This window comes from Zea mays, chromosome 6 (genome assembly GCF_902167145.1).
Source record: "Zea mays cultivar B73 chromosome 6, Zm-B73-REFERENCE-NAM-5.0, whole genome shotgun sequence".
In the NCBI taxonomy this organism is placed as follows: Eukaryota; Viridiplantae; Streptophyta; class Magnoliopsida; order Poales; family Poaceae; genus Zea; species Zea mays.
The window spans coordinates 155,241,784-155,264,753 of NC_050101.1; positions in this window are offsets into that span (position 1 = coordinate 155,241,784).

Genomic DNA, 22,970 nt, shown 5'->3' on the forward strand with positions numbered 1-22,970 from the left:
ATTATTTTTTAGAATTTCAGTTTCGCCCTATTCACCCCCCCTCTAGGCGACTTTCAATTGGTATCAAAGCCTGGTGCTTCATTAGAGCCTAACCGCTCGAAGTGATGTCGGGAGATCACGCCAAGAAGGAGATGGAGACCGGCGAAAAGCCCACTACAAGCCACGGGAGCACTTCATCGGAAGAGTCCCGCATCAAGAGGAAGGAGAAGAAGAAGGACTCCTCCAAAGGGAAGGAGAAGAAATCTTCTTCACACCATGAAGAGAAGAAGGAGAAATCCTCTTCCCACAAGCCGCATCGGAGTGGGGACAAGAAAAAGAGGATGATGAAGGTGGTTTACTACGAGACTAATTCTTCATCGGCATCCACCTCCGGCTCCGACGCGGCGTCCGTCACTTCTAAACGCCAAGAGCGTAAGAAGTATAGTAAGATTCCCCTACGCTACCCTCGCATTTCTAAACATACACCTTTACTTTCCGTCCCATTAGGCAAACCACCAACTTTTGATGGTGAAGATTACACTAGGTGGAGTGATTTAATGCGATTTCATCTAACCTCGCTCCACAAAAGTATATGGGATGTTGTTGAGTTTGGTGCACAGGTACCATCTATAGGGGATGAAAACTATGATGAGGATGAAGTAGCCCAAATCGAGCACTTCAACTCCCAAGCCACAACCATACTCCTCGCCTCTCTAAGTAGAGAGGAATATAACAAGGTGCAAGGGTTGAAGAATGCGAAGGAGATTTGGGAGCTACTCAAGAACGCACACGAGGGTGATGAACTCACCAAGATCACCAAGCGGGAAACGATCGAGGGGGAGCTCGGTCGTTTTCGTCTTCGCCAAGGGGAGGAGCCACAAGATATGTACAACCGGCTCAAAACCTTGGTGAACAAAGTGCGCAACCTCAGGAGCAAGAAGTGGGATGACCACGAGGTGGTTAAGGTTATTCTTAGATCACTCATCTTCCTTAACCCCACTCAAGTTCAATTAATTCGTGGTAATCCTAGATACACACTAATGACTCCCGAGGAAATTATCGGGAATTTTGTGAGCTTTGAATGTATGATCAAGGGCTCAAAGAAGATCAACGAGCTTGATAATCCCTCCACATCCGAAGCACAACCGGTGGCATTCAAGGCGACGGAGGAGGAGTCTACACCAAGTAGACAACCAATCGACGCTTCAAAGCTCGACAACGAGGAGATGGCTTTAATCATCAAAAGCTTTCACCAAATCCTCAAGCAACGGAAGGGGAAGGATTACAAATCCCGTTCCAAGAAGGTTTGCTACAAGTGTGGTAAGCCCGGTCACTTTATTGCTAAATGTCCATTATCAAGTGACAGTGACAGGGATAACGACAAGAAGGGCAAGAGGAGAGAAAAGAAGAGGTACCACAAGAAGAGGGGCGGTGATGCCCACGTGTGCCGTGAGTGGGACTCCGACGAGAGCTCCACCGACTCCTCCGACGACGAGGACGCCGCCAACATCGCCGTCACCAAGGGACTTCTCTTCCCCAACGTCGGTCACAAGTGCCTCATGGCAAAGGACGGTAAAAGGAAGAAGGTTAAATCTAAATCCTCCACTAGATATGAGTCCTCTAGTGATGATAATGCTAGTGATGAGGAAGATAATTTGCGTACCCTTTTTGCCAACCTTAACATGGAACAAAAGGAAAAATTAAATGAGCTAATTAGTGCCATCCATGAGAAGGATGATCTCTTGGACTCTCAAGAGGACTTCCTAATCAAGAAAAATAAAAAGCATGTTAAGGTTAAAAATGCTTATGCTCTAGAGGTAGAAAAATGTGAGAAATTAACTAGTGAGCTAAGCACATGCCATGACACTATTGCCAACCTTAGAAATGAAAATGCAAATTTGTTAGCTAAGGTTTATTCTCATGTTTGTACTGTTTCAACTTCCAATTCTAGAAATAATAATGATGATCTACTTGCTAGGATTGAAGAATTGAACATTTCACTTACTAGCCTTAGAAATGATAATGAAAAATTGCTTGCTAAGGCTAAAGATTTTGATGTTTGCAATACTACTATTTCCGACCTTAGAACTAAGAATGATATATTGCATGCTAAGGTTGTGGAATTAAAATCTTGCAAACCCTCTACATCTACCGTTGAGCACACTTCTATTTGCACTAGATGTAAAGATATTGATGTTGATGCTATTCATGATCACATGACTTTAATTAAACAACAAAATGATCATATAGCAAAATTAGATGCTAAAATTGCCGAGCATAACTTAGAAAATGAAAAATTTAAATTTGCTAGAAGTATGCTCTATAGTGGGAGACGCCCTGGCATCAAGGATGACATTGGCTTCCAAAGGGGAGACAATGTCAAACTTAATGCCCCTCCTAAAAGATTGTCTAATTTTGTAAAGGGCAAGGCTCTCATGCATCAGGATAACGAGGGTTACATTTTATACCCTACCGGTTATCCCGATGACAAAATTAGGAGAATTCACTCTAGGAAGTCTCACTCTGGCCCAAATTATGCTTTTATGTATAAGAGTGAGACATCTAGTTCCAGGCAACCAACCCATGCTAAGTTGCCTAAGAAGAAAACTCCTAGTGCATCAAATAAACATAGCATTTCATTTAAGACTTTTGATGCATCTTATGTTTTGACTAACAAATCCGACAAAGTAGTTGCCAAGTTTGTTGGGGGCAAACACAAGGGATCAAAGACTTGTGTTTGGGTACCCAAAGTTCTTGTTTCTAATACCAAAGGACCAAAAACCGTTTGGGTACCTAAAGTCAAGAACTAAAATTGTTTTGCAGGTTTATGCATCCGGGGGCTCAAGTTGGATACTCGACAGCGGGTGCACAAACCATATGACAGGGGAGAAGAAGATGTTCTCCTCCTATGAGAAAAACCAAGATCCCCAACGAGCTATTACATTCGGGGATGGAAATCAAGGTTTGGTCAAAGGTCTTGGTAAAATTGCTATATCTCCTGACCACTCTATTTCCAATGTTTTTCTTGTAGATTCATTAGATTACAATTTGCTTTCTGTATCTCAATTATGCAAAATGGGCTACAACTGTCTCTTTACTGATGTAGGTATCACTGTCTTTAGAAGAAGTGATGATTCAATAGCATTTAAGGGTGTGTTAGAGGGTCAGCTATACTTAGTAGATTTTGATAGAGCTGAACTCGACACATGCTTAATTGCTAAGACTAACATGGGTTGGCTCTGGCACCGCCGACTAGCCCATGTTGGGATGAAGAATCTTCATAAGCTTCTAAAGGGAGAACACATTTTAGGACTAACAAATGTTCATTTTGAGAAAGACAGGGTTTGTAGCGCATGCCAAGCAGGAAAGCAAGTTGGTGCCCATCATCCACACAAGAACATCATGACGACCGACAGGCCGCTTGAGCTACTCCACATGGATCTATTCGGACCGATTGCTTACATAAGCATCGGCGAGAGTAAGTATTGTCTTGTAATAGTGGATGATTATTCTCGCTTCACTTAGGTGTTCTTTTTGCAGGAAAAATCACAAACCCAAGAGACCTTAAAGGGATTCTTGAGACGGGCTCAAAATGAGTTCGGCTTAAGGATCAAGAAAATAAGAAGCGACAACGGGACGGAGTTCAAGAACTCTCAAATTGAAGGCTTCCTTGAGGAGGAGGGCATCAAGCATGAGTTCTCTTCTCCCTACACCCACAACAAAATGGTGTAGTGGAGAGGAAGAATAGAACTCTATTGGACATGGCAAGAACCATGCTTGATGAGTACAAGACTTCGGATCAGTTTTGGGCCGAGGCGGTCAACACCGCTTGCTACGCCATCAACCGGCTGTATCTACACCGAATCCTCAAGAAGACATCCTATGAACTCCTAACCAGTAAAAAGCCCAACATTTCATATTTTAGAGTCTTTGGTAGCAAATGTTTTATTCTTGTTAAAAGAGGTAGAAAATCTAAATTTGCTCCTAAGACTGTAGAAGGCTTTTTACTAGGATATGATTCAAACACAAGGGCATATAGAGTCTTTAACAAGTCCACTGGACAAGTTGAAGTTTCTTGTGACGTTGTGTTTGATGAGACTAACGGCTCTCAAGTAGAGTAAGTTGATCTTGATGAGATAGGTAATGAAGAGGCTCCATGCATCGCGCTAAGGAACATGTCCATTGGGGATGTGTGTCCTAAGTAATCCGAAGAGCCTCCAAATGCACAAGATCAACCGTCCTCCTCCACGCAAGCATCTCCACCAACTCAAAATGAGGATGAAGCTCAAGTTTATGAAGTAGAAGATCAAGCAAAAGAGCCACCTCAAGATGATGGCAATGATCAAGGGGGAGATGCAAATGATCAAGACAAGGAGGAAGAAGAACAAAGACCGCCACACCCAAGAGTCCACCAAGCAATCCAACGAGATCACCCCGTCGACACCATCCTCGGCGACATTCATAAGGGGGTAACTACTAGATCTCGTGTTGCACATTTTTGTGAGCATTACTCTTTTGTTTCCTCTATTGAGCCACACAGGGTAGAGGAAGCACTCCGAGATTCGGATTGGGTGGTGGCAATGCAAGAGGAGCTCAACAACTTCACTAGGAATGAGGTATGGCATTTAGTTCCACTTCCTAATCAAAATGTTGTAGGAACCAAATGGGTCTTCCGCAACAAGCAAGACGAGCATGGTGTGGTGACAAGGAACAAAGATCGACTTGTGTCCAAAGGATACTCCCAAGTCGAAGGTTTGGATTTCGGTGAAACCTATGCACCAGTAGCTAGGCTTGAGTCAATTCGCATATTATTGGCCTATGCTACTTACCATGGCTTTAAGCTTTATCAAATGGACGTGAAAAGTGCCTTCCTCAATGGACCAATCAAGGAAGAGGTCTATGTTGAGCAACCTCCCGGTTTTGAAGATAGTGAGTACCCTAACCATGTCTATAAACTCTCTAAGGCGCTTTATGGGCTCAAGCAAGCCCCAAGAGCATGGTATGAATGCCCTAGAGATTTCCTTATCGCTAATGGCTTCAAAGTTGGAAAGGTCGATCCTACTCTATTCACTAAAACTCTTGAAAATGACTTGTTTGTATGCCAAATTTATGTTGATGATATTATATTTGGGTCCACTAACGAGTCTACATGTGAAGAATTTAGTAGGATCATGACACAAAAGTTTGAGATGTCTATGATGGGGGAGTTGAAGTACTTCTTGGGATTTCAAGTAAAGCAACTCCAAGAGGGCACCTTCATTAGCCAAACGAAGTATACTCAAGACATTCTAAACAAGTTTGGGATGAAGGATGCCAAGCCCATCAAGACACCCATGGGAACTAATGGGCATCTCGACCTCGACACGGGAGGTAAGTCCGTGGATCAAAAGGTATACCGGTCGATGATAGGTTCCTTACTCTATTTATGTGCATCTCGACCGGATATTATGCTTTCCGTATGCATGTGTGCAAGATTCCAAGCCGGCCCTAAGGAAGCTCACCTTACGGCCGTAAAACGAATCTTGAGATATTTGGCTTACACTCCTAAGTTTGGGCTTTGGTATCCTAGGGGATCCACATTTGATTTGATTGGTTATTCGGATGCCGATTGGGCAGGGTGAAAAATCAATAGAAAGAGCACATCGGGGACTTGCCATCTCTTGGGAAGATCCTTAGTGTCTTGGGCTTCAAAGAAGCAAAATTCGGTCACTCTTTCCACCGCCGAAGACGAGTACATTGCCGCAGGCCATTGTTGCGCGCAACTACTTTGGATGAGGCAAACCCTGCGGAACTACGGTTACAAATTAACCAAAGTCCCTTTGCTATGTGATAATGAGAGTGCAATCAAGATGACGGATAATCCCGTCGAGCATAGCCGCACTAACACATAGCCATTCGGTATCATTTTCTTAGGGATCACCAACAAAAGGGAGATATCGAGATTTCTTACATTAACACTAAAGATCAATTAGCTGATATCTTTACCAAGCCTCTTGATGAACAAACTTTTAACAAACTTAGGCATGAGCTCAATATTCTTGATTCGCGCAATTTCTTTTGCTAAATTGCACACATAGCTCATTTGTATACCTTTGATAATGTCTCTTTCATATGCTATGACTAATGTGTTTTCAAGAAAAATTTCAAACCAAGTCATAGGTATATTGAAAGGGAATTGGAGTCTTCGGCGAAGACAAAAGGCTTCCACTCCGTAACTCATCCTTCGCCGTCGCTCCGCGCATCTCTCCATCTTTTTAGGGAGAGTTCAAAGCAAAAGGACTTCGTCTTTGGTACAATCTTCACTCATTTATTTATGACCAAAGGGGAAGAAAGTACTTCGAGGGCTCTAATGATTCCGTTTTTTGGCGATTCATGCCAAAGGGGGAGAAAGTATTAGCCCAAAGCAAAAGGACCGCACCACCACCTAATTTTAAGATTGGAGATTTTCAATTGGTAAATTTCAAATTGGTATCTTATTGTGTTCAAAAGGGGGAGAAAGTAGTATTTCAAAAATGATATATCAAAACCCTCTTGAACACTAAGAGGAGGATCTCATTTAGGGGGAGTTTTGTTTAGTCAAAGGAAAAAGCATTTGAAACAGGAGGATAATTTCATATCTTGAAAATGCTTCTCGAAATCTTATTCATTTACCTTTGACTATTTGCAAAAGGACTTTGAAAAGGATTTACAAAAGAATTTGCAAAAACAAAACATGTGGTGCAAGCGTGGTCCAAAATGTTAAGAATGAAAGAAACAATCCATGCATATCTTATAAATATTTATATTGGCTCAAATTCCAAGAAACCTTTGCACTTACATTATGCAAACTAGTTCAATTATGCACTTATACATTTGCTTTGGTTTGTGTTGGCATCAATCACCAAAAAGGGGGAGATTGAAAGGGAATTAGGCTTACACCTAGTTCCTAATTGATTTTGGTGGTTGAATTGCCCAACACAAATAATTGGACTAACTAGTTTGCTCTAGATTATATATTCTACAGGTGCCAAAGGTTCATCTACAACTATACTAAATCGACTGTCCGGAATACCGTAGATTATTCCGGACAGGAGAAGCTTTTTGGAAAAACAGGCCAAGCGCGGACCGTCCGGGCCCTTGCGGCGGACCGTCCGCCACACCAGGATGACCCTCGGACAGAACCAATGCAAAAATACAAGTCTACACTACGGACCGTCCGGAGGAAAAGCAAGGACCGTCCGAGACCTCGCGCGGACCGTCCGGCCTCAGGCGCGGACCGTCCGGTAGGTGAGGAACCGAAAAACCCGAAGGTGACGGGTTCGGAAAAATGAATTATAGCGTCCTCGCGGACCGTCCGGGGTGCACGACCGGACCGTCCGCGACTGGCTTTATCTGACATCTGACGACGCATTAAATTCAATATAGCCGTTGATATAGCCGTTACTGCTGACCGTTGCATTTTCAGTCGTTGATCTACAGGGGCGGACCGTCCGGACCAGGCGGGCGGACCGTCCGCGCTCGGCAGAATGGAGCAACGACTAGGAAGTGGTTGGTGGCTATAAATACAACCCCAACCACCTCCATTCACTTCACCCAAGCATTCCAACCTTCAACATTCAATACAAGAGCTAGCAATCCATTCCAAGACACATTCAAAGCCTCCATCTCTCCAAGTTTCACAATTGAGAAAAGAGATCATTAGTGATTAGTGACTTGAGAGAGAAAGTGATCCGTGTGTTATTTGTCGCTCTTGTCGCTTGGCTTTTGCAATCGTGCTTTCTTTCAATCTTTCTTGTGATCAACTTAATTGTAACCAAGACAAGAGACACCAATTGTGTGGTGGTCCTTGCGGGGAAGTTTGTTCCCGTTTGATTGAGAAGAAGAAGCTCACTCGGTCCAAGGGACCGTTTGAGAGAGGGAAAGGGTTGAAAGAGACCCGGTCTTTGTGAACACCTCAACGGGGAGTAGGTTTGCAAGAACCGAACCTCGGTAAAACAAATCCACATGTCTCACTCCTTATTCGCTTGCGATTTGTTTTGCACTCTCTCTCGCGGACTCGTTTATATTTCTAACGCTAACCCGGCTTGTAGTTGTGATTATTTTTTAGAATTTCAGTTTCGCCCTATTCACCCCCCCCCTCTAGGCGACTTTCAAAGTCTCACTCTGGCTCTCATCATGCTTTTATGTATAAGAGTGAGGCATCTAGTTCTAGGCAAACCACTCATGTTAAATTGCCTAAAAAGAAATCTCCTATTGCATCAAATGAACCTAACGTTTCATTTAAAACTTTTGATGCTTCTTATGTGCTCACTAACAAATCAGGCAAAGTAGTTGCCAAATATGTTGGGGGCAAACACAAGGGGTCAAAGACTTGTGTTTGGGCACCCAAGGTACTTGTTTCTAATATTAAAGGACCCAAGACCGTTTGGGTACCTAAGAACAAGGCCTAAACTTGTTTTGTAGGTTTATGCATCCAGGGGCTCAATTTGGATCATTGATAGTGGGTGCACAAACCACATGACTGGGGAGAAAAGGTTGTTCTCCTCCTATGAAAAAACCATGACCCCAAAGAGCTATCACATTCGGGGATGGAAATCAAGGTTTGGTCAAATGACTTGGTAAAATTGCTATATCACCTGACCATTCTATTTCCAATGTTTTTCTTGTAGATTCTTTAGACTATAACTTGCTTTCAGTTTCTCAATTATGCAAAATGGGCTACAATTGTCTTTTTACGGATATAGGTGTTACTGTCTTTAGAAGAAGTGATGATTCAGTAGCATTTAAGGGAGTACTCGAGGGTCGGCTATACTTAGTTGATTTCAATAGAGCTGAACTCGATACTTTCTTAATTGCTAAGACTAATATGGGTTGGCTCTGGCATCGCCGACTAGCCCATGTTGGGATGAAGAATCTTCACAAGCTTCTAAAGGTAGAGCACATTTTGGGACTAACCAATGTTCATTTTGAGAAATACAGGGTTTGTAGCGCTAGTCAAGCAGGGAAGCAAGTTGGTGCCCATCATCCACACAAGAACATCATGACGACCGACAGGCCGCTTGAGCTACTCCACATGGATCTATTCGGCCCGATCGATTACATAAGCATCGGCAGGAGTAAGTATTGTCTTGTAATTGTGGATGACTATTCTCGCTTCACTTGGGTATTTTTTTTGTAGGAATAATCTCAAACCCGAGAGACCTTAAAGGGATTCTTGAGACGGGCTCAAAATGAGTTCGGCTTAAGGATCAAAAAGATTAAAAGCGACAATGGGACGGAGTTCAAGAACTCTCAAATTGAAGGCTTTCTTGAGGATGAGGGCATCAAGCATGAGTTCTCTTCTCCCTACACACCATAACAAAATGGTGTAGTGGAGATGAAGAATAGAACTCTACTTGACATGGCGAGGACCATGCTTGATGAGTATAAGACTTCGGACCGTTTTTGGGCGGAAGCAATCAACACCGCTTGCTACGCCATCAACCGTCTCTACCTTCACCGAATCCTCAAGAAAACATCATATGAACTCCTAACCGGTAAAAAGCCCAATGTTTCATATTTTAGAGTCTTTGGTAGCAAATGTTTTATTCTTGTTAAAAGAGGTAGAAAATCTAAATTTGCTCCGAAGGCTGAAGAAGGCTTTTTTACTTGGTTATGACTCAAACACAAGGGCATATAGAGTCTTTAACAAGTCCACTGGGCTAGTTGAAGTTTCTTGTGACATTGTGTTTGATGAAACTAATGGCTCTCAAGTAGAGCAAGTTAATCTTGATGAGCTAGATGATGAAGAGGCTCCGTGCGTCGCGCTAAGGAACATGTCCATTGGGGATGTGTGTCCTAAGGAATCCGAAGAGCCTCCACAAGCACAAGATCAACCGTCATCTTCCATGCAAGCATCTCCACCAACTCAAGATGAGGATCAAGCTCAAGATGATGAAAATGAAGATCAAGAAGAGCCGCCTCAAGAGGAGGACAATGATCAAGGGGGAGATGCCAATGATCAAGATAAGGGAGATGATCAGGGACAAAGGCCGCCACATCCAAGAGTCCACCAAGCGATACAACGCGATCACCCCGTGAACTCCATCCTCGGTGATATTCATAAGGGGGTAACCACTCGATCTCGTGTCGCTCATTTTTGTGAACATTACTCCTTTGTGTCTTCTATTGAGCCGTACAGGGTGGAAGACGCATTAAGGGATTCGGATTGGGTGTTGGCAATGCAAGAGGAACTCAACAACTTCACGAGGAATGAGGTATGGCATTTAGTTCCACGTCCTAATCAAAATGTTGTAGGAACCAAGTGGATCTTCCACAACAAGCAAGATGAGCATGGTGTGGTGACAAGGAACAAAGCCGAATTATGGCCAAGGGATATTCACAAGTTGAAGGTTTGGATTTCGTTGAAACCTATACGCCCATAGCTAGGCTTGAGTCAATTCGCATATTACTTGCCTATGCTACTTACCATGGCTTTAAGCTTTATCAAATGGACGTGAAAAGTGCCTTCTTCAATGGACCAATCAAGGAAGAGGTCTATGTTGAGCAACCTCCCGGCTTTGAAGATAGTGAGTACCCTAATCATGTTTACAAACTCTCTAAGGCGCTTTATGGGCTCAAGCAAGCCCCAAGAGCATGGTATGAATGCCTAAGAGATTTCCTTATCACTAATGGCTTCAAAGTCGGAAAAGCTGATCCTACTCTCTTTACTAAAACAATTGCAAATGCTTTGTTTGTATGTCAAATCTATGTTGATGATATCATATTTGGGTCTAATAACAAATCTACTTGTGAAGAGTTTAGTAGAATTATGATTCAGAAATTCGAGATGTCTATGATGGGGGGGTTGAAGTATTTCTTAGGATTTCGAGTGAAGCAACTCTAAGAGGGCACCTTCATCAGCCAAACTAAGTACACTCAAGACATACTCACCAAGTTTGGAATGAAGGATGCCAAGCCCATCAAGACACCCATGGAAACCAATGGGCATCTCGACCTCGACACGAGAGGTAAATCCGTAGATCAAAAGGTATACCGGTCGATGATAGGATCTTTACTTTATTTATGTGCATCTCGACCGGATATTATACTTTCCGTATGCATGTGTGCAAGATTCCAAGCTGATCCTAAGGAAGTTTGCCTTAGGGCCGTGAAAAGAATCTTGAGATATTTAGTTCATACACCTAAGTTTGGTCTTTGGTACCCCCAAGGGATCCACCTTTGATTTGATAGGATATTCAGATGCTGATTGGGCAGGGTGTAAAATTGATAGAAAGAGCACATCAGGGACTTGTGAGTTCTTGGGAAGATCCCTAGTGTATTGGGCTTCAAAGAAACAAAATTCAGTAGCTCTTTCTACCGTCGAAGCCGAGTACATTGCCGCAGGCCATTGTTGCGCGCAATTGCTTTAGATGAGGCAAACCCTTAGGGATTATGGTTACAAATTCACCAAAGTCCCTCTCCTATGTGATAATAAGAGTGCAATCCGCATGGCGGATAATCCCGTTGAGCACAGCCGCACTAAGCACATAACCATTCGGTATCACTTTTTGAGCGATCACCAACAAAGAGGGGATATCGAGATTGCTTATGTTAGCACCAAAGAACAATTAGTCGATATCTTTACCAAACCACTAGATGAGAAAACTTTTACCAAACATAGGCATGAGCTCAACATTCTTGATTCTAGGAATTTTGATTGATACTTTGCACACATAGCTAATTTATATACCTTTGATCATATCTCTTTCATGTGCTATGACTAATGTGTTGTCAAGTGTATTTCATGCCAAGTCATAGATTGAAAGGGAAATGGAGTCCTCGGCGAAGACAAGGCTTCCACTCCACTCCATCGTAATATTTATCCTTCGCCGACACTCCGCCTCGCTCTCCACTTTGGTATAATCCTTCACTCACATATTGTTTGCCAAAGGGGGAGAGAATTTAAAAAGGGCTGTAAAGACTCCGTTTTTGGCGATTAATGCCAAAGGGGAGAGAGTATTAGCCCAAAGCAAAAGGACCTCACCACCACGCCAATTTCAAAATCTTTCGAAACAAGCTTTAACTGTTGTTTTCATTTGGTATTCTTCAAATTTGTAGTCCTCTAAGAAATTCTATCTCATTTGATATATTTATATTAAAGAAGGAGTTTTTCAAAATTGGTATCTAAAATATTTGATCTTCTTTCAATTTGTAAAACCCTCTTGAACACTAAGAGGAGAATTTCATTAAGGGGGAGTTTTGTTTAGTCAAAGGAAAAGCATTTGAAACAGGGGGAGAAAATTTCAAATCTTAAAAATGCTTTCGAAATCTTATTCATATACCTTTGACTATTTGCAAAAGACCTTGAAAAGAATTTCCAAAAACATTTGCAAAAACAAAACAAGTTGTGCAAGCGTGGTCCAAAATGTTAAAATGAAGAAAGCAATCCATGCATATCGTATGAAAGTATAAATTGATTTAATTCCAAGCAACATTTGCACTTACCTTATGCAAACTAGTTCAATTCTGCACTTAAATATTTGCTTTGGTTTGTGTTGGCATCAATCACCAAAAAGGGGGAGATTGAAAGGGAAATAGGGTCAAACCTTTTCCTAAATGATTTTGGTGGTTGAATTGCCCAACACAAAAAATTGGACTAACTAGTTTGCTCTAGATTATAAGTTCTACAGGTGCCAAAGGTTCAACACAAACCAATAAAAAGTCCAAGAAAGGGTTCAAATAGAAAGTAGCAAAACCAACCAAAGGCTGCCTTGGTCTGGCGCACCGGACTGTTCGGTGTGCCACCGGACAATGTCCGGTGCACCAGGGAGATTGAGAGCACCTAGAGGGGGGTGAATAGGTGATCCTGTAAAAATTCAACACTAATAGCCACAAAACTTTGTTATGTAAGTTAGAACGGCTAAGTAACTTGAAACGAGTTCTTGTGAACACGGATAAGCAAAGGTAAAGCACACAAGAGACACACGATTTTTATCCCGTGGTTCGGCCAAGTAACACTTGCCTACTTCCACATTGTGGCGTCCCAATGGATGAGGGTTGCACTCAACCCCTTTCAAGTGATTCGATGATCAACTTGAATACCACGGTTTTTCCTTTCTTTGACTTTCTCCCGTTTGCGAGGAATCTCCACAACAGTCACTGTAGACGGTCCGGTGCGGATCTGTTTCCTTTTCTAGCGTAGATGCTCATTGCAGCGCCGTGGCAGTTGGCGCACCGGACACTTTTCGGTGCACACCGGACAGTCCGGTGCCCCCTGCCGACCGTTGGCGCGGGCCACGCGTCGCACGCGGATTGCGTGGCCGACCATTGCGCTGGCGGCCGTTGGCTCACCGGACAGTCCGGTGCACCACCGGACAGTCCGGTGAATTATAGTCGTACGTCGCCAAATTCTCGCCAGAGCGGCCTGTTCACCGGAGTTCAGCCTGGTGCACCGGACAGTCTAGTGTGCCAGACACAGTTGGACTTCGGCTGTATACAACCAAGTCACTTGCAATTCTTTTCTTCTTTTCTTTTCTCTGTTTCTAGCACTTAGACAAATTATGTTAGTACTCAAAACAATGTACTAAGTCTAGAAACATACCTTGTTACATGATTTGCACCTTTTGCTTGTTTGGCACATAATATCTCACTTACTATGTGTTGGACACTTAATCACCAAAATATTATAGAAATGGCCCAAGGGCAAATTTCCCTTTCAATCTCCCCCTTTTTGGTGATTTATGCCAACACATCAAAAAGCAATGCAAAACATGCAACATCGACTCAAATTGAAGACAAAATTGTTTTTGATTCTAATTTGGCATATTTGGATCATTCTTTGCCACCACTTGGTTTGTTTTTTCAAATCAAACTCATTTTCCTATCTCTAAGTCAAACACACTTGTTTAGGCACAAGGAGAGATACTCTAATGAAAAAATTGATCAAGTGCCAAAAACTCCCCCCTTTTCCCATAATCATAAAATCTCCCCACAAGGGACCAAATTTTGCAATAGGAGTATTTTGACAAATCAAAAGCTCTAACTCTATTGTTTTCAAAAATTTTCAAGTGGTAGCTGATCCATTTGCTTTGGCCTTAATTTCTCCCCCTTTGGCATCAAGCACCAAAACGGGATCATTTTTGGCCCTTTAACCCCATTGCCTCACCAAAAAATGTCAAATAAGAGCACAAAGGCAATAAGAGCATAAGAATGAACTTGGAGGTGAGTACACTAATACCAGAGTGCAGTGAAAGTCTTTGCATGATCCAAGTTCACCTTTTCTCTTTCAATGCACCTTTAAGACTACATCAAGTACACTTACACACAAAGGTTAGTCTCAAAGGGTCAAGTTGTAGCACATCTCCCCCTAAATATGTGCATCATTCACACATGGACTTTTAAGGTCCGGGGATCCCTTGCACAACTTGAGCACCATAAACAAGCAACAAATTTCATAAATGCATAAAGTAACATGATCAAAGGCATAAAACACATGTATGCTATAGATCAATCCAAGTTACGCGAATCTAAGACATTTAGCTCACTACGCAGCCTGCAAAATGTTTTCTCATCTAATGGCTTGGTAAAGATATCGGATAGCTGGTTCTCGGTGCTAATATGGAAAACCTCGATATCTCCCTTTTGCTGGTGGTCTCTTAGAAAGTGATGTCGGATGTCTATGTGCTTAGTGCGGTTGTGTTCAACAGGATTATCCGCCATGCGGATTGCACTCTCATTGTCACATAGGAGTGGGACTTTGCTCAGATTGTAGCCAAAGTCCTGGAGGGTTTGCCTCATCCAAAGTAGTTGTGCGCAACACTGTCCTGCGGCAACATACTCGGCCTCAGCGATGGATAGGGCAACAGAGGATTGTTTCTTTGAACTCCAAGACACCAGTGACCTTCCTAAGAATTGGCACGTCCCTGATGTACTTTTCCTATCAACCTTGCATCCAGCATAATCGGAGTCTGAATATCCAATCAAGTCAAAGGTAGACCCCTTTGGATACCAGATCCCGAAGCAAGGCGTAGAAACTAAATATCTAAGAATCCGCTTAACGACCACAATGTGACATTCCCTTGGGTCGGATTGAAATCTAGCAGACATGGATACGCTAAGCATAATATCCGGTCTACTAGCACATAAATAAAGTAACGACCCTATCATAGACCAGTATGCCTTTTGATCAACAGACTTATCTCCTTTGTTGAGGTCGACATGTCCGTCGGTTCCCATCGGTGTCTTCGCGGGCTTGGCGTCCTTCATCCCAAACCGCTTGAGAAGATCTTGAGTGTACTTCGTTTGGGAGATGAAGGTGCCGTCCTTGAGTTGCTTCACTTGGAACCCAAGGAAGTAGTTCAGCTCGCCTATCATTGACATCTCAAATTTTTGAGTCATCACCCTGCTAAACTCCTCACAAGACTTTTGGTTAGAAGAACCAAATATTATGCCATCGACATAAATTTGGCACACAAAAAGGTCACTGTCACAAGTCTTAGTGAAAAGAGTGGGATCGGCTTTCCCAACCTTGAAAGAATTAGCAATTAAGAAATATCTAAGGCATTCATACCATGCTCTTGGGGCTTGCTTAAGTCCATAGAGCGCCTTAGAGAGCTTACACACATGATCGGGGTACCTGTCATCCTCAAAGCCAGGGGGTTGTTCCACGTACACCTCCTCCTTTATTGGCCCGTTGAGGAAAGCGCTCTTCACATCCATTTGAAACAACCTGAAAGAGTGGTGAGCGGCATAGGCTAATAATATTCTAATAGACTCTAGCCTAGCCACAGGAGCAAAAGTCTCCTCTAAATCCAAACCTGCGACTTGGGCATAACCTTTTGCCACAAGTCGAGCCTTGTTTCTTGTCACCACCCCGTGCTCGTCTTGCTTGTTGTGGAACACCCACTTGGTTCCCACAACATTTTGCTTGGGACGTGGCACCAGGCTCCAAACTTCATTCCTCTTGAAGTTGTTGAGCTCTTCCTGCATGGCCAACACCCAGTCCGGATCTTGTAAGGCCTCTTCTACCCTGAAAGGCTCAATAGAAGAGACAAATGAGTAATGCTCACAAAAATTAGCTAATCTAGAGCGAGTAGTTACTCCCTTGCTTATGTCACCCAGAATCTGATCGACGGGGTGATTCCTTTGAATTGTCGCTCGAACTTGAGTTGGAGGGGCTGGTGGTGCTTCTTCCTCCACATCTTGTTCTTCTTGTGCTCCCCCTTGATCACACGCCTCTTCTTGATGAACATGTTCATCATCTTGAGTTGGGGGATGCACCATCGTTGAGAAAGAAGGTTGATCTTGCTCTTGTTGTTCCTGTGGTCGCACATCTCCAATCGCCATGGTGCGTATTACGGCCGTCGAAACATCATCTTCATCTATATCATCAAGATCAACTTGCTCTCTTGGAGAGCCATTAGTCTCATCAAATACAACGTCGCTAGAGACTTCAACCAAACCCGGTGATTTGTTGAAGACTCTATATGCCTTTGTATTTGAGTCATACCCTAGTAAAACCCTTCTACAACTTTGGGAGCAAATTTGGAGTGTCTACCTTTCTTCACCAAAATGTAGCATTTGCTCCCAAATACACGAAAGTAAGAGAGATTAGGTTTGTTACCGGTAAGTAGTTCGTAGGAGGTCTTCTTGAGGAGACGATGTAGATAGAGCTGGTTTATGGCATGGCAAGCTGTGTTCACAGCTTCCGACCAAAACCGCTCGGGCGTCTTGAACTCTCCAAGCATCGTCCTCGCCATGTCAATAAGCGTCCTGTTCTTCCTCTCTACCACACCATTTTGCTGTGGTGTGTAGGGAGCGGAGAACTCATGCTTGACTCCTTCCTCCTCAAGATACTCCTCAACTTGTAAGTTCTTGAACTCGGACACGTTGTCGCTCCTTATCTTTTTCACCTTGAGCTCAAATTCGTTTTGAGCCCTCCTTAGGAAGCGCTTTAGGGTCCCTTGGGTTTCTGATTTATCCTGCAAAAAGAACACCCAAGTGAAGCGGGAAAAGTCATATACAGTTACAAGACCATACTTACTTCCCCCGATGCTAAGGTAGGCGACGGGTCCGAAGAGGTCCATGTGGAGAAGCTCCAGCGGTCTTGACGTTGTCATCACATTCTTGCTGTGATGAGTGCTTCCCACCTGTTTCCCTGCCTGACAAGCTGCACAAGGTCTGTCTTTCTCGAAGCAGACATTGGTTAGTCCTAACACATGTTCTCCCTTTAGAAGTTTATGAAGGTTCTTCATCCCAACATGTGCTAGACGGCGATGCCACAGCCAGCCCATGGTAGTCTTAGCTATTAAGCATGCATCTAGATCAGCCTCCTCTTTCGAAAAATCAACTAAGTAGAGTTTGTCGTCTAATACACCCTTAAACGCTAATGAACCATCACTCCTTCTAAAGACAGAAACATCAACATTTGTAAACAAACAATTGTAACCCATGTGGCACAATTGACTTACAGACAGGAGGTTGTAACCAAGCGACTCTACTAGAAATACGTTTGAAATGGAGTGCCCGTTGGTGATGGCTATCTTGCCCAAGCCTTTGACCTTGCCTTGGTTCCCATCTCCAAAGATGATTGTATCCTGGGAGTCCTTGTTCTTGATGTAGGAGGTGAACATCTTCTTCTCCCCCGTCATGTGGTTTGTGCATCCGCTGTCGATAATCTAGCTTAAGCCCCCGGATGCATAAACCTGCAAGGTAATTTACACTTGGGTTTTAGGTACCCAACTCTTGTTGGGTCCTACAAGGTTAGTCACAATAACCTTTGGCACCCAAATACAAGTTTTATCTCCCTTGCATTTGGATCCCAACTTCCTAGCAACTACTTTTTCATTCTTACAACAAATTGCAAAAGAGGTATTGCAAGCATGGTAAATAGTAGAAGGTTCATTACATACTCTCCTAGGCACATGATGCGCAACATGATTTCTCCTCGGCTTACTTCTACCATGCACAAAAGTAGAGCTAGAAGCAAACATAGCATGTGAATTAAACGTATTATAACTCCTATTATAATGAGCATTTATAGAAAATTTTCTATCATTATAAATGAAAGCATGATTCCTTAGAGCACTATTAGCCATAGGGGCCTTCCCTTTCTCCTTGTTGGAAATGGAAGTCCTTTGGCTTATTAAGTTCTTGGCTTTCTTTCGAAAGCCAAGTCCATCCTTAATTGAGGGGTGTCTACCAATGGTGTAGGCATCCCTAGCAAATTTTAATTTATCAAAATCAACCTTGCAAGTCTTAAGTTGAGCATTAAGACTTGCCACCTCATCATTTAATTTAGCAATGAACACAAGATGTTCATCACAAGCATTGATATCAAAATCCTTGCATCTATTACAAATTACAACATGTTCTACACATGAACTTGATTTATTAGCTTCCTCTAGCTTAGCATTTAAATCATCATTCAAAGTTTTTAAACTAGAGATAGATTCATGGCAAGTAGATAACTCAGAGGAAAGCATTTCATTTCTCTTAGTTTCTAAAGCTAGATATTTTTGCACACTCACAAGTTTATCATGCTCCTCATATAAAATATCTTCTTGTTTTTCTAACAATCTATCCTTTGCATTTAGAGCATCAATCAATTCATTGGTCTTTTCTACCTTCGTTCTATCTAAACCTTTGAATAAGCTAGAATAATCTACTTCATCATCACTAGAATCATCATCGCTAGAAGTAGTGTATTTAGGGGTATCACGAACACTTACCTTCTTCTCCTTGGCCATGAGGCAAGTGTGGCGTTCGTTGGGGAAGAGCGAAGACTTGTTGAAGGCTGAGGCTGCCAGTCCTTCATCGTCGGAGTCGGATGAAGAGCAGTACGAGTCCCATTCTTTGCCAAGATGAGCCTCGCCTTTTGCCTTCCTATAGCTTTTCTTTTTCTCCTTCTTCCCATGTCTTTCTTCCCCCTGGTCATTTTCATTATCGGGACATTGAGCAATAAAATGATCTGTCTTACCGCATTTGAAGCAGGAGCGCTTTCCCCTTGTCTTATTCTTGTTGGGGTACTCCTTGCGTCCTTTTAGTGCGGTCTTGAAATGCTTGATGATAAGCGCCATCTCATCTTCGTTGAGGCGAGCGGCCTCCACTTGTGCCACCTTGCTTGGTAGCGTCTCCCTGCTGCTGGTTACCTTGAGAGCAACAGTTTGAGGCTCGTGGACGGGGAGTGGACCATTTAGAGCGTCGTCCACATATCGAGCCTCCTTCACCATCATGCGCCCGCTCACAAACTTTCCAAGAATCTCCTCGGGCTTCATCTTGTTGTACCTGGGATTCTCACGAATAAGGTTAACAAGATGGGGTCAATTACTGTGAATGACCTTAGCATAAGTCGGACGACGTCGTGGTCCGTCCATCTTGTGCTTCCATAGCTCCTAATCTTGTTGACCAGGGTCTTGAGCCTGTTGTATGTTTGTGTTGGCTCCTCTCCCCTGATCATCGCGAACCTTCCCAGCTTGCCTTCCACCAACTCCATTTTGGTGATCATGGTGGCATCGTTTCCCTCATGTGATATCTTGAGGGTATCCCAAATTTGCTTGGCGTTGTCCAAGCCACTCACCTTGTTGTATTCATCCCTGCACAAGGATGCTAGCAAAACAGTAGTAACTTGTGCATTCTTATGAATTTGCTCATTAATAAACACATGGTTATCCGTACTATCGAAATGCATTCCATTTTCAACTATCTCCGAGATGCTAGGATGGAGAGAAAATAAGTGACTACGCATTTTGTGACTCCAAAAAGAGTAGTCTTCTCCATCAAAGTGTGGAGGTTTACCGAGTGGAATTGAAAGCAAATGAGCATTGGAATTGAACGGAATGCAAAAATAATCAAAAGAATAGTTTTGATTAACCGATTTCTTTTTAGACGAGTCCTCATCGTCGTCGTCTCTTGGTGAAGAAGAGGAGGCGTCGCTGTCATAGTAAATGATCTTCTTGATCCGCCTCTTCTTCTTCCCGTCCCTCTTCTTGTGACTCGATCCTGAGTCAGTGGGCTTGTCGTCACTTGGCTCGTTGAAGAGGGACTCCTTCTCTTATCGTTGACCACCATCCCCTTTCCCTTCGGATCCATCTCTTCGGGCGATTAGTCCCTTACGTGAAGAGAACGACTCTGATACCAATTGAGAGCACCTAGAGGGGGGTGAATAGGTGTTCCTATAAAAATTCAACACTAATAGCCACAAAACTTTGTTATGTAAGTTAGAATGGCTAAGTAGCTTGAAACGAGTTCTTGTGAACACGGATAAGCAAAGGTAAAGCACACAAGAGACACACGTTTTTTACCCCGTGGTTCGGCCAAGTAACACTTGCCTACTTCCACGTTGTGGCGTCCCAATGGACGAGGGTTGCACTCAACCCCTTTCAAGTGATCCAATGATCAACTTGAATACCACGGTTTTTCCTTTCTTTGTCTTTCTCCCGTTTGCGAGGAATCTCCACAACTTGAAGCCTCTCGCCCTTACAATGAAGATCACAAAAGATGTACGTAAGTAAGGGAGGGGAGAGCAACACACACAAGACTCAAATCACAACACAATCACGCACACAAGTCACAACTTGAGCTCAAAACACAACCCACGGAGTTCACAACTCAAATGGAGCTCAAGTCCCTATCTCAAAGAATCAAATGTGCGAAGCTGGAGTCTTGGAGGCTTAGAATGTTTCTTGAATGCTTGGGTGACTCCTCCATGCGCCTAGGGGTCCCTTTTATAGCCCCAAGGCAGCTAGGAGCCATTGGAGGCCAACAAGGAAGGCCAAAGTTGCCTTCTGTCGGGTGGTGCACCGGACAGTCCGGTGCGCCACTGGACAGTCACTATAGACGGTCCGGTGCGGATCTGTTTCCTTTTGTGGCGCAGATGACCATTGCAGCGCCGTGACAGTTGGCGCACCGGACACTGTCCAGTGCACACCGGACAGTCTGGTGCCCCCTGCCGACCGTTGGAACGGGCCACGCGTCGCCCGCGGATTGCGTGGCCGACCGTTGCGCTGGCGGCCGTTGGCTCACCGGACACTGTCCGCTGCACCACCGGACAGTCCGGTGTGCCAGACAAAGTTGGACTTCGGCTGTATACAACCAAGTCACTTGCAATTCTTTTCTTCTTTTCTTTTCTCTGTTTCTAGCACTTAGACAAAATATGTTAGTACTCAAAACAATGTACTAAGTCTAGAAACGTACCTTGTTACATGATTTGCACCTTTTGCTTGTTTGGCACATAATATCTCACTTACTATGTGTTGGACACTTAATCACCAAAATATTATAGAAATGGCCCAAGGGCACATTTCCCTTTCAGAGATCAACTCTGAACTGCTCAGCTTCGAGTTTATGGAAATGCCACTCCGCTATAATTCACCGGACTGTCCGGTGTGCCAGCGGAGCAACGGTCGCCAGCGCAATGGTCGAGTTCAACGGTCGGCTGACAACGCTACAGTGCGTGGACAGTTCGCGCAGAGTCAGAGCAGGCACCAGAAAGCGCACCGGACAGTGAACAGTACCTGTTCGGTGCACCATCGGACTGTCCGGTGGTCCCACATATCAGAGCTCCAACGGTCGAGCCCTAACGGTTGGGTGACATGGCTGGCGCACCGGACAGTGTCCGGTGGCGCACCGGACTGTCCGGTGCGCCCATCGACAACAGCCCCTCCCAACGGCCACTTTGGTGGTTGGGGCTATAAATACCCCCAACCACCACACTTCAAAGCATCCAAGTTTTCAGCCATCACATTCAATACAAGAGCTCTAGACTTCACTCCAAGACACAAAAGCAAAGATCAAATCCTCTCCAAGTCCCAAATACATTCCAAAGATTTAGTGGCTTGTGAGAGAGAGACATTTGTGTTCATTTGAGTTTTTATCACTTGGATCGCTTTTCTTCTTCCCCATTTCTTGTTCTCAACATCCTTGTAATCAAAGCAAGAGACACCAATAGTGTGGTGGTCCTTGTGGGGACTAAGTGTCCCAATTGATTGAGGAGAAAAGCTCACTCGGTCTAGGTGACCGTTTGAGAGAGGGAAAGTGTTGAAATTGACCCGGTCTTTGTGACCACCTCAACGGGAAGTAGGTTTACAAGAACCGAACATCGGTAAAACAAATCACCGTGTCACACTCTTCATTTGCTTGTGATTTGTTTTCGCCCTCTCTTTCGGACTTGCTTTTATTTCTAACGCTAACCCGACTTGTAGATTGTGCTTAAAGTTTATAAATTTCAGATTTGCCTATTCACCCCCTCTAGGTGACTTTCACCCGGGCGGGATACGCAGTCATGACTCGCTCGACGAGAGATACAATCATGACTCGCCTGAGGCCAACCTCGGATGGGAAACACAGTCACGAGTCACGATTCGCCCGAGGCCAACCCTGGACGCAAGAAAGTAGTTCCGACTCGCCCGAGGCCAATCCCGGGCGGGAGACGTAGTCACGACTCGCCCAAGGCCAACCCAGGCGGGAGACACAATTCCGACTCGCCCGAGGCCAACTTCAGACGGGAGACGCAGTCACGACTCGCCCGAGGCCAACCTCGAATGGGAGACGCAGTCACGGCTCGTCCGGGACCAACTTCGGGCGGGAGACGATCACGGCTCGTCCGAGACCTCCCGCAACCATGAATTCTCTGAGGCCAACCTTGGGCGGAAGATGCAGTCACAGCTCGCCCGAGACCTCCCTTAGTCACGACTCACCTGAGGGCGTGTCGGGTGACATTCCTGTGAGACCCAGACTGGCAGCGCATTTCCGACTCGCCCGAGGGCGCCTCAAGTGACTGCTTCGGAAGCTGACCAACTTCGCCGACCAACTCTGTGAGGTGGATCAGCTGACCAACTCTCCGATGACCACGACTCGCCCGAGGTCGTCTCGGGAGACTGTCCGGTGAGGCCGACAACGGCCCGAACTTGCTTTTTTCCTCCTTTTCTTCTCCACTTGACTTCAACTCTTGGAAGGACCTTCATGTGACTAAGTCCTAGAGATTATCTCTTCTCAGTCATGAGGGACCTAAGTCACGACTCGCCCGAGACCAA